General features: G+C 41.4%; 1 protein-coding gene across 1 annotated transcript in view; it reads right to left on the reverse strand.

Moving 5' to 3' along the window:
* Positions 1-596: 596 nt before the first annotated feature.
* ANKRD50 (ankyrin repeat domain containing 50) overlaps positions 597-16,800 on the reverse strand; it is an 80,152-nt gene continuing 63,948 nt past the window's right edge. The window contains exon 6 of the transcript XR_007773443.1: positions 597-613. The gene's annotated coding sequence lies outside the window, so the exon portion shown is untranslated. The remainder of the gene's footprint in view (positions 614-16,800) is intronic.

A 16,800-nucleotide genomic window follows, 5' to 3' on the forward strand; every position in this document is an offset into this window, starting at 1 on the left:
GTCAGAAGCCCAGGATGGATAAGAGGAAAGCATGATCTACAACGTCTAAAAGCCGCAGAGAAGTCAAGGAAAATGAACATGAAGTAGAGATCCTGAGATTTGCCCAAGAATATATAATTAGAGACCTTGGTGAGAACAGTTTCACACAAAAGAAACCATATTACAGGGGCTAAAAGATGGAGTTGGATGAAAGGCATTTTCATGCAACAGTTGTGAGCAGCACAATCACTGTGCTCATATTTCTGGCAGCATGTGCCAACTGTTGTCTCTTGATCTCTTCCATTGCTTGTGTTTGCAAGTGGAAATCAATTAATCACATTTATTCAGTTCTCCTCAATGATCTCCCTTAGCTGAGGGAAACATTTACTTTTTTTCTTTTAAAATAAAATAAATTTTCTCGAAAGACCAATGGTCAGATTTTTCATAAAATATCTTGCCTATGTAAGGCTAGCATAAAACTTTGCATTGGCCTTAAAGGAATCTGACTTGCACAAAGTTTTTTTATGAGGCAAGAGATAACTCAGTAACCTCATTCAATGCTGGGCAAATTAGTGCATACTTTTTAACGGCACTGCTGATTTCACTGATTTATCTTAAAAAAAAAACAAAAAAACTGCTGGGCTCCTAGTATTTAGGGAATCAAAGCCATAGTTCTCTAGTGTGTACTGCTTTGTTGTCAGGAATCAGCATGAATGCTCTAAGAAATCAATGAAAACTTTTCAGATAACATAGAAAATACACACTCAGGAATTCTTGCTTTAATCAATATCCATGGGGAACATATGGATTCCCCCTTCCTTCTGTCTTCTCTGAATTAGGTACTTTATAGTTCATTACTAAATCTCTTCAGCAACCTTAGAATGTGGATGGGTAAAACCCAAAATTCAAACTCAGGGTTTGTTTCAGAGAAGATACAAAAGCTTTTCTACAGAAAACTTTTGCAATGAAAGTCCCAGTTTCAATCCAGTTTCCACCTATTTATGGTAAAATTCTAAAATCCAGAAAACACCTAGAACATTTTAACAGGATTTATTCAGAAACAAAGAAGAGTATTTACTAATTCCAGGCTACATATTCATCTCAAAGTTAAGTTGAAACACCTTTAGTCTTAACAAGGAATTACAACAATGGCCAAAATATCTTTAAAGAGAATCAATTGCTTTAAGGTTTGATAATGTGATATGGAGTCTATCATCTATAGTGTTTGTAAATTAGATTAAACAGCTTTTTAAAGGCACATTTAATTCTATGTCTCATGTTTCACTATGTCCCAGAGTTAAAGTTGTCTTGGGGACCTAATTGTAAACTCCTATCCCTTAACATGTTTGGATTTCATTTAAGTTTGACATTAACTTTGAGTTTCCTGGGTTTGTAATGGTTGTTTGGGGATAATTACAACATCCCTGTAATAGTTTTATTCTTAAATTACTGATGAGTACTTAATCTTAACCCTAGTCTAACTTTTTTTATTTGGGAATATTTTATTAAGATTGGCAGACTAGAGAATACTTCAAAACTGTGCCCTTAAATTTTCCATAGCAGCAATTTGACCTTGGAATTTCATTTGGGTTTGGAATTATTTTATCCCAAACAATACAAAGGTGATCCTCAAATTATTGCCTGTCTTTTATGATTGAAAAATATTGCATAGTACTTATATAACTTACATGTACAACAATGTTGTGCCAGAAAAAACGGTAGTCATATTTATTAAATATTTTGTTCAATACCAAAGAAATTCCTCAAACTCCATTTTGTGTCCCTGGCTTCCATTTAAATAAGCAGAAGTCTCTCCACCATTGGAAACCCTAGGTCACGTACCATTGGACACTGGGACACATGGTACTTTACAACTGAGAGTAGGCTGAGGTCACTCAAAGGCCACTTCAGCCAAGTTAAACAATGGTAGTGAGCATGTGCTGAGTATTTGGCAGGCATCCAACAACGAGATAACATTGGCATGTATCCAAGCCAGGGGTGGCCAACCTGTGGCTCCAGAGCCACATGCGGCTCTTCAGAAGTTAATATGCAGCTCCTTGTATAGGCACCGACTCCAGGGCAGAAGCTACAGGTGCCAACTTTCCAATGTGCCGGGGATGCTCACTGCTCAACCCCTGGCTCTGCCACAGGCCCTGCCCCCTCTCCACCCCTTCCTGTCCCCTCCCCTGAGCCTGCCGTGCCTTCACTCCTTCCCCTTAGAGCCTTCTGCATGTCACGAAAAAGTTGATCTGGAGGTGTGGGGAGGGAGGAGTAGGCACTGATTGGCGGGGTTGCCAGTGGGTGGGAGGTGCTTGGAGTGAGAGGAGCTGATGGGGGGTGATGACATATTACTGTGACTCTTTGGCAATGTACGTTGGTAAATTCTGGCTCCTTCTTAGGCTCAGGTTGGCCACCTCTGATCCAAGCTGATGAGAATATGTGGCAGTGAGCATGTGCAGAAAAGATTTGATAAGACAGAGAGAATATGCAGTATAGATCTGATAGCAATGGGACAGTATAAAAGGAGTGTGTTAGCAAAGAGTTAGTTAGTTAGGAGCAGCAGTCAGGAGAAGAGCAGATGAGATGGTCCTGGAGGAGAGAAGTCAGGAGGAGATCTGAGGAGCTGCTAGAAGATTGGAGTGAATCTGACTGACCAGAGCAGACAGTGGCAGCAGCAGCAGACAACAGAATGGAGTAACCTGCCAGTTTCAGTTACAGTTTAGGATAGTATAGTGTCAGATTTGTGTTCATATATGTATGCTTGATATGTATGTGTATATGTTAATTGTAAGTTACATATGTAAAACAAAGTACAATTTAAGAACTGTTGTCAGCAATCTGTTGCAGATTGGCCATCTGTAGCAGATCGCAACCACTTGGGATCATTTAAACCTAGGGTAGTCAATAAGTGGACCATAGGCCAAATCTGGACCACCAGACGCTTCTGAACAGACCCCCAAATCTTTTTATTTATTATTATTTTCTCTGGAGTCTGGACCTTGATTATACCCTGACTAAGAAATTTGGACCGTGACAAAAAATAATTGACTACCCTTGATTTAAACTACATGATATTGCAGTTTAAATGCTCTTTAACTTGCAATAAGGGATTTGTGTTTGATTTTTATTTTTAGATTACTGTATTAGGGATTATTAGTTATATTAATAAAAAGATACTTTGTTTTGGAAAACACTGCCTGCATCAATCACTTATTGGAAGGTTTTATCTGTGTCTTCCAAGGGTTTCTTTAGCTACTCTGCAGACCCATACCTTCAGGAGGACAGATTAAGGGGGCAATAGGTAGGTTATTCTAGGAGCTCTCCAAAACCTGTTTTTTGGGGCAATATGTTGTAATTTCCAGCACAGAATTTGGAAAGTTCATGGCTAGAATCTTAGTTAAGTGCTAATGTAAATTCAGTTATTAATCTACAATTTGAACTGCGAACTGATTCTGACATACCATATTCCTTTTTGCTGATTGGTGAATTAATTTTGTAGATACAAGTGGCTAACAATTTTCTGGTAGAATAATTTTATTTTTCAAAAATTGCTTAATTTTAGGCCTTGTTTAGTAGTGTCACTAATGTACAGGAATGTTTATACCAACATGTGCTATATTGGCTTCAGAACTTAATTTTTACTATTTTTTACTTGGCAGACAACTAATCACTCAAAGCTTGTGCTGCCTTCCTACACTTTCTGATTGTTTTGATTTTGTTCACAATCCCATATAGATTGCACAGCTTGTGTGGGTTTTTTTAGTCACACTACTGACTAACAGTTTCAGTGCCTTCTGATAGGTATTGGTGATATTTAGAGTATGGCACTTGTGCGTTTGAAAGAGTGCTGAATAACTGCCCAGTGGGGACTACAGGTAGAGATCAGAACTTTCTAGAGAAGGGAGATACTGCTATCAAGGTCCACCCCATATGCTGATTGATCCAGCTAAATTCCAAAACACAGTTACAGGAAAAAAGCAAGGAATAAGAGAATGTGAGCTATTATCACTCATTGCCTACTGCTGCCGCTACTCTGGCTCTGAATCATCCGTTCCTCGAGTGCCTTTACAGAACTCCGTAGTTCTTAGATGTATATCAGAAATAGCAGGAGAAAGAAAACTGAACAATTCTTGTTTTTCTGAGCTGATAGATAAATAGAAAAATTTGGCCCAAGGAGTACTTGCTAACCTACTCTTCTATCCTCTTCCCTCGCCCCTGCAGATCCTTCTTACATCCTATGTCTCTTCTACCACCAAGGCCACAAAATAATCTCCTGATAAACTATTCTGGACTGTTAATAATTTTGTCAACCTAGATTGCCTCCAACCTGACCCAAAATCATCTCACCATCGTGGATTATGAGTCTACTTCACAGAGAACTCCTGCACCTTCAGAAAGAAGGCATCAAGATAGCTTCTTATGACACCAGGAATGTCTTGCTGAATGACACATTGCCTTCCTTCATGTTGGCCTTTCACACAACAGGAAATCAATCCTAGCAGGAAGCATAAGACTCCTCAGATCAATGTTCCTCCTGGCTGGTAAATGATAATTAGGGCTCTAAATGCCCTTCACTAAGCTATTATCCACACTTCCTTTGTGGGATAAATTTGCCATCTATCACAAAGAACACAATAGCTGAGCTGGTCCTTGATTAAATCAACCTCACAAACCAGTACCAAATCTAATGTCCCATTTCTGAACAAGCTACTGAAGTATTAGCCATCTAACTGAGTAAACAGCCAGTTCCAGCTTCACCTGGTCACTGCCAATACCTTAGATCCACCCCAGCCAGGTTTGAGGCAGAGCAGAAATCAAAGACTGTGGTAGTATTTCCACTCCCTGCCCTAGACTAAATGAAGTAGAGCTGAGGTATATGAAAATAAGTCAATAAATAAAATTACATGAATCTCACACGATTGTTTTGGGGCCAAGGTCTAAGGTAATTCTTATTTAAACTGAAGTGGTTCTTTCTACCCTAATAATCATAGATTACTTATACATAGTGAGGACACTGATCTCTCCACATCGTGAAACTGCTTCATCAGTCATGTCAATCAACTTTTATGGCACAAGAGGAGAGTAACAGGGTTTGATAGTCACCCCTGAGGAACCTCCTAGTGGCTTGTCTGAGGATTAGCTCTTGACTAGTTTGATACCTCTCCTTCAGTTGCTCACTCCACTCTCTCTCTCTCTGGACTCAGGTCACTGCCTCTTTGTGACTCAGCCCTCTGGCCAGGTTACAACAGTCCTGCCCTTCCAGGGGAACAAAATGTCACTGGACTAACTGTCTCAGGAAGTCTTCTGATTCACTACCCACTCTGTGCCACATTCCTAGGTAGGGGAATCCAGGTCCACCCACTACTCTGGGTTCTAGCCCAGAGACCCTATGTTCTTCAGCCACAGTCTGCTCAAGCTCCAATCTTTTTACTGTTTCCCTGGGCTCTTTCTTATTTTTCTTCCCTATTGTCTAGCCCACCTCTAAGCTCCCATTCAAGCTTCCTCTGTTCTCTGAAGCAACGTCACCTCCCTTTTCAGTTCTTGCCAGTAGCCATACTCAAAAGCAAGATACCATGGCTTACTCCCCCACCAAAACATCCTCTTTATTTTTAACCAACACTCCTTCCTAGAGCCATCTCTTATTACCAACTTTCTCTCTCTATATATATAAGCCTACCCATTCTCCCCTCCCTCCCCCAGCTGCACTTCATCGGCCATTAGACTTTATCAGTCTCTGGCTCTTCCAGGTGCAGCCTTTCAGTTTAATTGACTCTTTTTATGAGGGCTGGATACCCCACCACTAAGAGCCTTCATTTTGCTCTAGACTATAAGAATCTAAGAATAACCACTGAGAAATTCAGCTTCTAAGATCTACTATGCTGGCTGTTAGCATCAAGAAAGCTAAATTTCCTGGGCATCAGTAATGACTTCTTTCATTTTTTCCCCTTATTATTATGGTAGAAAACTCTGCAAGAAAACCCTAAACTACAGTTTGGTAAATGGCAAATATATTTGGGTAGCATAGATTCACTTAATTCTATTTTTGATACTCTAATTAGTAGATTGGGCAATAGCAACAAGCAGATAATTTTTATAATCAAATGACTTTACAGATTGCTATGTTTCTTATTTCAGAAACCACACAGCTCTATTTTAAAATCTTTCTTCTAAAATGTTCTCCCCTTGAATCCAGCCAAAATTTTTCCTGACAATTTATAATACAGTGACAACATGTGAGTTCTGCTAACTTATAATCAATTATTCAAATAAAGTAATTAGATGTGGTGGAGACAATGGAGGTTAGAGTGTTAGAAGACATGGAGAGGAATACAGACACCCACATGGCAGGGGAACAGCAAGGGGATATTGTCTTGACATCAGAGAATGTTATCTCCAGTGGTCCCCCATAAAATGCTTTGCCTGCAGGACAGCTGCCCCCAAAAGAAAAATTGCTTATATGCCAATAGCGGCAACAAAGGCAAATTTTTCAACTAATCTGCTCCAAATGAGGATAACATCAAACAATTATTTCTCTGATTTCCTCTTGATCAGAGGGTAGAATTGAGTGCACAGAACTCATTTTCATATGACACTGAATATGTAATCATGTTTTATATATTCAAACTTACTTTAGACAACAAATAGAGGTTTTTCTTTACTGTTGTTTTTGTTGGTAAACCTCTACCCCAATATAACGCAGTCCTCAGGAGCCAAAAATCCCTACCGCGTTATAGGTGAACCCCCTTATATCAGGGTAGCAGCGGCAGGGCTCCAGCTGTGATTTAAAGAGCCCAGGGCTCTGGCTGTGGGGAGCCCTGGGCCCTTTAAATCGCCACCCGAGCCCTGCTGCCAGAGCCCCGGGGTAGCGATGGCAGGGATCCGATGGTGATTTAAAGGGTCCGGGGCTTACCATGGTGGCCAGAGCTCCAAGCCCATTAAAGCACTGGCCGAGCCCCGTTCCCGCAGCTCCAGGGTAGCGGCAGCAGGGCTCCAGCAGTGATTTAAAGAGCCCGGGCTCCAGCCACTGTGGGAAGCCCAGGCCCTTTAAATCTCTGGCCAAGCCCCGCTGCCGCAGCTCTGGGGTAGTGACAGCAGGGCTCCAGCGGTGATTTATAGGGCCCGGGGCTTCCCGCAGCAGCCGGAGCCCCGAGCCCTTTAAAGCGCCGCCCAAGCCCCACTGCCAGAGCCCTGGGGTTACTGCGCTATATGCAAACCTGTGTTATATAGGGTCACATTATATCAGAGTAGAGGTGTATTTGCCAGCCTCCTGCAATACAAGAATTTGACATGTCATTCCCAGCATCCAGTCCCAGTCGCTGCTATCAGAGTACACGTCACAGTCTTTACTGCCTTCTAGCACCTTTGCAGCAGTCTGATAGCTCACAGGAAATGGAAAGAAGCTGGACCTAGCCAGATAAGAATTGTGTTAGGCTGGGTGAGTTCTCAGCTGGCACAGCATTGACATACCCAACTCCTGTGCAATCATCCCCACCTGGGTCTAGTATGGACTCTAGAACATAAGCTGGTATTATGCAAGAGCACATTGTACTCTGGCCCTCCTCAGCTGGAACAATGCCAAGAGAAAGGGTTTAGGGCCAGCTCAGGTCTGTCCTCAGAATCAAGAAGCTATAACAGTTTCACTGAAAGACCCCTATCCTTTGGCTGTGCCAAGAGAAAACTTACCAGAGCTGAGACTCTCTAAACCCAAGTGTTTACTTTCAGCCAGCAGAGGTACACAGTAAGCCTGATTTTCAGTCCTTATCATATGTACTTATCAGTATACAATTGTAGTTATGACTGTGTGCATACACAAATGACCAGTTATGGATCTATGTAGCCATTTGCCCAGGCAGATACTTAATTTGTATATGTAATCACTGTAAATGTGCACACATGTTAGATGTTCTTGTGCTAGTTCTCATCAAGTTAGTACATTCAAAATAGTAATGTAGCTGTGGGCATGGACAGCAGTGAGTGGTAGCACGTGCTAGTTGCCTGAGTATCTACCTATGGTGTTCAGGCAGATAGACTACTCTTTTTAGTGTGCTAACTTAGTGACAGCTAGCACAAGTGTATCTACTCAAGCTAGGAATCACTTCCCCACTCAAATCCAAGCACAGACAAAGCCTATAAGTCTTTCTGAGTTTCACCCAAACTACACCTCTAATATCTGTCAGTTGCTGCCAAAACCTTAGTGTAGAGCTCTGCACTTCTCCTACAAAGAACAATGGTATCGCTACCACTTAGGCTTTGTCCACACTGGCAAGTGAAAGACAAAACGTTAGTCCTTCAGAGGTGTTTAAAAAACACTCCCTCCTCCGAAAGACAAAAGTTTTGTTGACGACAAGTGCTGATGTGAACAGCGCTTTGTTAGCAGGAGCGCTTTCCTGCTGACAAACAGCGGCTACATTGCGCACCTTTTAATGACACAGCCATGTCGCTAAAAGCTGTGTGCTGTAGACATAGCCTGAGAGCACTTAGAGAATGTAGCTCCCTCTTTTGTTTAGGTGTGAGTTATGCCTCCAGCCACTGCAGCAGAAATTAGAGTACAAGGAAAGCAGGACTATTCCTCTCATACGCCTTGTCCTTCCTCATATTAAATTGACATTCATGGAATTGGTAATTGACAGTTTGCTCAGATTTGATATTTCTGTATTTAGAGAGCTATTTAAATGGATTCAAAAGGTATTAATAGATTAATTTAAATTTCATTTTATTCAGTTCCCAGACTTTGAAAGACCATTGAGTTTGCAAACCAGTCATAAGTTATTGCTTAATAGCAAAAGAATTAACCCGAAAGAATGGATAGAATTTTATTTTTCTCACACTACTTTTTTTTACTTAGGTAAAATTGTATGTTATCATACCAAAATGAGCCTGAGTTTTTAAATGGCTGTAATAAAATATGACCGTATTCTTGAATAGAAAATATTAGACAGATGGAAGGAACCCTATTAATTGTCAGTAATGCAATTATACACCATGCTCTGTTAGGTGTAATGTTATACAGGATACAATTTTTCTAAGGCTGTCATAGAAATATTTTCTGTTTAATAGTACCTTGTGATATATACATTAATTATTCTATTCTATGTAAGTTCTTATACTGTGCTCATCATTGCAGTATCTGAGCTAGTTCATGGTAAAATCTAACAAAGGATAATAAGAAGCTATGTCTATTTCACCTGCTGTGGTCACTACTAAAACATCAGGACAGGATGAGACCACCATTTGAAATCAGTTACACAATCAATAATAATGTATTAGTCTCCAACTATTGAAGTCCTATAGCTAATTTTAATAACCTCTCTTTACCCAATTGAGATGTAAGTGCTTAGACACTCAATGCTGATGCTGAACGATCTTAAAAGTCAACTATTGCCATTTATTAAGAAAATGATAAATGTGAAATCCAAGCAGAATCTGCAATATTACCATTATATACAGATACAGCTTAAAAACTATGTGATAATTCTAAATGGAGTGAAACGTTCAGAGAAGATTATTTGTTGGGAGCAATGTCTGATCCATACATCAAAGGAATAAAATTAGTCTTGGAAACTAACCAAGAAATCTGTTATCTAGAGCCAGCCACTCAGATACCACAGAATATGCTCCAAGGAGAAAGTGCAGTATATACACCTTAACACACTTAAAACCACCTTCACCAAACAAGGACACTCCACCAGAGAAGTAGATTGCATCATGGAATTGGCTACCCGAATATCCCAAGAGAAACTCCTTCAATACAAGAATAAAATCCCCTCCAATCGCATATCTCTAATTACTACCTACCACCCTACCCTGGAACCCATAGAGTATCATCAAACAAAAAACAACCCATATTTGATGGGGACCCCATCCTGAAAGAAATCTTTCCTGGACCCCCTTTTCTAGCCTTCAAACAATGCCTCAACCTCTCCAAGCTCATCGTCAGAAGCAAGCTCCCCACAAACAGTCTGTGAAACCAGACAATCATTACACTCTCAAATGAACTCACACTGAAAAATGATAAAAGAAAAGCACACCGTAACACCTCTGCCTGAACACTTTTCATAAAGAAATCACTCAATAGTTGATCTCTTAGTCCTCATCCTCAAAGGAAACTTGCACAACACCTTCAAAAGATGAACCTAGGAGCTTAAATTCATAACTTGGCTAGATACTAAAAATCATGGATTGAATAGAGACACTGGATTTATGGTTTATTACCCACTTAACTCCCATCCCTATCTTTTTTTTTTTTCCTTTCCCCCCTGGAAAGATGTTAACAAGCCACTTCACCTCAAATGGTCCCTTGAAATATGTAAAAACAATGAGGAATCCTTGTGGCACCTTAGAGACTAACAAATTTATTTGGGCATTTGTCTCTAAGGTGTGACAAGGACTCCTCGTTGTTTTTGCTGATACAGATTAACACAGTTACACCTCTGGCACTTGAAATATGTGTTAACTACTTATGCTAAACAATCTGTTCCATCTTGTATGTAGTTGTGACTCTTTGAGTACCTTTCCCACACTTGAAGAAGAGCTCTGTGTAAGCTCAAAAGCTTGTCTCTCTCACCAATAGAACCAGGCCCAATATCCTGGGACCAAAATGGCTACAACAATATTTAAAATATATGACATTTGAGAACACTAAAGGATTAAATGTCTTCATATTTTCTGCATTTTTCTTCCACATATTCACCATATCCATTTTTGTTTTCATTAAAGGACTCTAGGATGAATTCTGTGGACTAGTATGAGACTTAATTAAAGTCAGTAGGATAAAGTGGACCAAGCTACTCAAAACCCTATTTTCTCCAGCTAAAGTATGTCACAAGCAATTTAGCACAGGAAGCCAGTCACTACAATTGGAAATTCTTAATGATTATCACAGCATGTTGTAAAAGCAAGTGGGTAACTAGGGGTCTCTTCAGAGATTTGCAGCTTTCATTGCTGTGTAATCCTGTGGATAGCTACAGGCCAGAAGCTGTAAATCTGCCAAAATGATACACAAATACTTTAGAGGAATTTCTGGTGTATGTTCTATTCCTCCATTTTTACATATACACACAGATGTGGATGATACTTTTTGGATGCATCTAAATAAATAAATAAATGTCCCCAAAATGAGGATCCATGTATTCTGAAGAAAGTTTGTGGTATATGAGCTCTCTTCTTTGCTTCTAGAAATATTGTCTTCCAAATAGCAATAAGAAGAAAGTCAGGGAAAGTGTGGGACCCTTACTGAATGGAGGAGGCAACATAGTGATGTGGAAAAAGCTGAAGTACTCAATGCTTTTTTTGCCTCCGTCTTCACAGACAAAGTCAGCTCCCAGACTTCTGCACTGGGCAACACAGTACGGGGAGGAGGTGAGACTAACAGATGTATTGAAGTATGAGCTTTCGTGGGTGAATACTCACTTCGTTGGACGCATGTAGTGGAAATTTCCAGAGGCATGCATCCGATGAAGTGGGTATTTAACCGTGAAAGCTCATGCTCCAATACATTTGTTAGTCTGTAAGGTGCCACAGGACTCTGCTGATATTTCACAAAGTGGGCCCTCAGTTTTCCAATAACTGACTTACTTCTTGTATCAGTCAGGCTGGGCCTCGACTTCTCAAAATATGCGTAGTAGTCCACTCTAAGCAAGTACTACTTTCCCTTAAAGGTAAAGAAGCCCACTCCCCCTTTTCCTCATGGTTGGGTGGGCAGCACAGCTGGTAAACAGATCTCTTTCTGCTAATGGCAGGGACAGCCTTAGGGAAAATGGTACCCTAGGCAAACTTGTATTTTGGCACCCCCCCACCACCCTTGGCCTCCACTGGCTCCCTGGGCTTCCCTGCAACCCACCTCTGGGCCCTGCTGCCTCCCCTAAGTGTTTAATTTGTGTTGAAAGAGATGCCAGAGCTCAGCCCTGGTGCAAATTAAGCACTGGTAGGGCAGCCTGATACTAGCAGGGGCTGGCTGGGCATCCAGCTCTGAAGGCAACACCACCACCAGCAGCAGCGCAGAAGTAAGGGTGGCATGGTATACTTACTGCACTGCTGTTGTGGCTTCTTGTGCCTGGTACTCGGCATGTGGCTCAAGGTGGACTTTGCGTTGTCACACAGTAGCTGTATCTTGACAGAGTCCACGGCCCTCCTGCAGCCCTCTGGCCACTCCTGGCTCAAAGGGGCGCCATTTCAGATTTTGGGGAGTTGGAGGAAACTTTAACCATGATTCCAGGGACTACTTAGGCACCTGAAAACTGTAGGTTTTTTGCATATAATAATTTAGGAATTAGTTGACAGGAGCACTCTAATTGTTATAGAAAGAAAGAAAAAATATATACAAACTCCAATTAAATGTTTAAAGTTTCTATGTAAATTTAGAACAATCAGGAGATAATACAGCAAGATAATCCCAATCCCAAGCCTTGAGGTATCCGTTCTGGAGTTTTAACACAGATATGAAAACACACTTGATACTTCGTACACTATCTTTAGTAGAGATAAATAAAAATAAATAAAATCTGCTTATTTTCTCTAACAGACACATTCTGTGTTACTGCCATTATCTACTCTATTTTAGTCAATTGTTTTTCACTAAAAACATATTTTTAACATATCTGATTAAGGTTTTTTTCTTCTCTTTTATTAAGAAAGAGAATTTATTTTTCTAATTATTTTGGCATTTATGTTTACCAACCACAATCATGTATGTGACTCACTAATATTTGACTCCATCATTGCTATTGGTATGATAGTTGGAAATGCATTTATCTTCATGCAGATTTTAAGATATTTTACAGATATAACTAAAAATACAATTTGAAAATAGGCAACCTTCATCTGCCCAGTGTCTAAAGCAAGGGTAGGCAGCCTATGGCACGTGTGCCAAAGGCGGCATGCAAGCTGATTTTCAGTGGCACTCACACTGCCTAGGTCCTGGCCACTGGTCTGGGGGGCTCTGCATTTTAATTTAATGTTAAATGGCGCTTCTTAAACATTTTTAAAACCTTATATACTTTACATACAACAAAAGTTTAGTTATATATTATAGACTTCTAGAAAGAGACATTCTAAAAACGTTAAAATGTATTACTGGCATGCGAAACCTTAAATTAGAGTGAATAAATGAAGACTCGGCACACCACTTCTGAAAGGTTGCCGACCCGTGGTCTAAAGTTATGCATTTAGCTGATTTTTTTTTTTTAAACTGGCACTGCTAAGGTTAGTACAAGCTAAAGTTACACTCTAGGAGGATACTATTATTTGACTGTGCCACTTCAAATAATGAATGACAAAGCACAATGTGGCAATAAAAGTAATAATGATAATTACTCCAGCCAGGTTAGGCATTTTAGAACTCACCACTCAAAGAATTAAATGTAAGCATAAGAGAGAAATAAAATTATGAAATGCACAGACCAGTCAAAAAACAAAAATAACAGCACTTTGAAAGAAAAAAATTGCAGGGAATATATGTGCATTGCAGGAAGTACCAATAGCAACAACATAAGTATGTGTTGGGGGGTGAGTGTGAAAGAGACAGAGTGTGAGAGCTGGGGGAGTGTATGAGAGACCATGCACTGCTCCTTTAAGAGAGCCGCACTCACCAGTCTGAAGAAAAGCTCATTCAGACACAGCAGAAGCCACCAGCAGTTCCATCGCACTCTTGAGCCCTGTACACCCACCCCATCCAGCGGAAATGGGGTACATGGGCATGGAGGCAGGGGACACCCTGACAACAGCATCCATCCTCCCCACACCCTTCCCTGCTCTGTATAGCAGACAGGAAGCTCCCAGGAGCAGCCGGGGCAGCTCCAAGGCAGAAGGCAGGAGCCGTGGGGCTGCAGACGCCAGCAGAGCAGCAGGGGGAGAGGCACCCCTGCTCCAGAGGTTCACCATTTATAACAGCGCCCTGGGATTTCACCCAGTTTGCCTGTACCTAAGGCCAGCCCTGGCTGGTGGTTATCACACCACTGGAAGGCATCATACTCTTCTATCAAGAAGCAGAGTTGTGTATTTATTTCCAAACAGGAAACACATGCTCAAGCCTGTCCGATAGCTGCCAATGCCCAGGTGTGAGGCATTTTCTTTTCCATGACATCCTTATGTAATGAAGTGGGAACAACAGCTCTGTGTTGTTGAAATATGACTCCATCCTCCACATTCAGCTCATCTTTAATTTGAAAGTATAGTTCTGCTCCTACCAGTACTTGGCTTGTCTTCTGGACATCCTGCTTAGTATTGCTTTCTTGACTGCCTGTTGCTGGATGTCCTTTTCTGTAGTCTCTTTGATTGCCATCAGTTTCACTGTGGAAACAGGGAGACAGTGAAGCTAATGGACAGTTAATTGATTCGGTGTCCTGAGCCCCTTCCCACAACTCGCTAATATGGGTACATATGACTTGCTTAGGATGTCAGCTAAGACTAGTAAATGGCTGAGAAAACATCGATCTCTATCTGGTAAAGCTGGAGGCACATCAACATGTGCTGCAGTCTCTTTGGAGCACTAATAAGGGGCTATCCCCTTTGATAGTCTTTAGGGGGTTGTGGTCTGATTATACCATTGATGGTGGAATTTGCTACACTCCAAATACCACAGCCAGAAGCTTTTTTTCTATTTGTCCATACCCCTATTCACCTTCTGATAGGGCTCAGCTGGCATAAGCAATTGGCTGGTTCTGCGAAAGAGCTATACCCAATTCTTTCTTCGATGCATCACACTGAGTGTCAGGGGCTTTCCTGACTGGTAGCACTTTAGGACAGAAGCATGTGTTATCATTTGTTTCAACATGTCAGATGTTTGCTGTTGGGGACCTGCCGAGTACCACTGAGCATACTGCCTTGTGAGCTGATGTGTGTTCTGGCTGACAAGTGATGAGCGACAACCAACCAACCAACTGATCGACAAGAAAGATATGACTGGCAAGCAACTTGATAAGGGGGCAATAGGCCCAGCCAGAAACTGCAGCCAGCAGGGCTGCCTTTAGGCCGATTCCCCCAAATAGGGCCCCGCACCTAAGGAGGGCCCGTGCCCAGTCAGAGCATGGCAAGCTTGCGGTCCCACAAGCCCTGTGGCCCCGGTCCCCTAGCTGGAGCGCGGCAAGTCTCATGGTCCTGCTCCCCCAGCCGGAGCGCGGCAAGCCCCACCGCTCCATTCCCCTGGCTGGGGACTGGGCAGACAGCTCTAAGCATGCGTCCCCGCTTCCCCAGCCGAAACACAGCAAGCCTCACGGCCCCGCTCCCCCAGATGGAATGCGGCAATCTGAAGTGCTGCTGAAAACTCGGAGCACCGCCCGGTGAGTACAAGCCCAATGAATCGAGCCCCGCACTTGCTAAAGCCGGCCCTGACAGCCAGGTGTAGACAGAACTTGGAAAATTTATTGTTCCTATGAAATGCTGTACCTCTTTCACATCCACTGAAGCTGGCATGTTTCTGACTTCCTTGATCTTGTTGGGCTCTGCTTTCAGAGTTCATTGAATGTCATGCTCTTTGAGTCATATTTTTTATGGGTTGAGTTTTATGTTCTTAACCCTACATCATTGTAGAAAAGCTTGTAGGTTTTTTTGTCATGATATCTTTCAGTTTGTATATGATTGCTCCCTTCCCCCAAGAGGATATCATTCACAACTATTTTCACTCCAGGTAATCTTTCTAGTGCTTGAGTGAGTCTTCTCCAGAACACCTCTGATGTTAGGCTTATGCCCATCAGCATGCACAGCCATCTCTAGCAACTAAATGGTGTTGCAAAGGTTATCAGCATGCTCTACTCTATAACCAGGCTTATGTGCCAAAATCCATTCCTCACTTCAGACTATAAAGATTATGGCTTTGGAAAGTTGTGGGCAGTGGATATTGCATCTTTTCAATGTCAGGTTCAGTGGCTTTGGGTGTATTCAGATACATAAATTGCCTGATGGCGTCTTTACCACCACTATGCTTTCTATTCAGGCTGTACTGGCTTCTACAGGTGCTATGAGACCCCTGCTCTGCAGATTTTTGAGCTCCTTGCATACTGGATTATGTAGTGCCTCTGGACTTTTCCTTTGTGGAAGCAGATAGGTTCTATTGTGTGGTCTACTTCTAGTTGGAGTTTTCCTTCGAGGCACCTGTCACCTTTGAAAAACATTCCCATATGCTTTTAAAATTGTCTCCATTATCCATGTGACTCCCTTCTTGTGTCTTGCACTGCAGCTATAAACTTGCTACATTATACACCGCTATTCAAAACAATCCAATTTTGTACACATAGGGTTCACGTACACCAGAAGTGGAATACATGTTGATAACTGCTCAAAGTACCTCATTTTTCCCCAAAGAACAGAAATTGTAACAACACAGTACCCCTTAGCATCAGGCTTTGGTTTAGTGCTGAGTCAGAAGGAAGAGTGATACATATAGATACCATTGTCTGCAGTACTTGAGGTATTCCTTAAAGTTCTCCCATCCAAACACTGATCTGGCTTGACTCTTGAAATCTGATCATAGCACAAGAAGGCTACAGGTCAAGTGGCATAGTTTTAAGTAAGAGAAAGATGAACATGGTGCAATAAATACCAGCTATTAAAAGCTATTTGCAGCATATCTTTCAGTCAGTTTCAAGCTACATTAGGTTCAAAATTCCTATGGGTCTTGTTCTGAGTCACTTTAACTGTTTGGAAGTTTGTATTTATTTGCAGAGTCTGTAGGTGAAAAGAATATCTATAACTCTTGAACATGCATACCAAGATCAATATTAATTATTATATCTCCATCTGCAGCTGGCTTCCAACAGATTTTATATGTTTATAAGAACAGGTAATTCTGTTTATTTTAGGGGAATAAGGATATTTTTCATATGTTGG

The sequence above is a fragment of the Gopherus flavomarginatus genome, chromosome 3, assembly GCF_025201925.1.
Source record: "Gopherus flavomarginatus isolate rGopFla2 chromosome 3, rGopFla2.mat.asm, whole genome shotgun sequence".
Classification (NCBI taxonomy): Eukaryota; Metazoa; Chordata; order Testudines; family Testudinidae; genus Gopherus; species Gopherus flavomarginatus.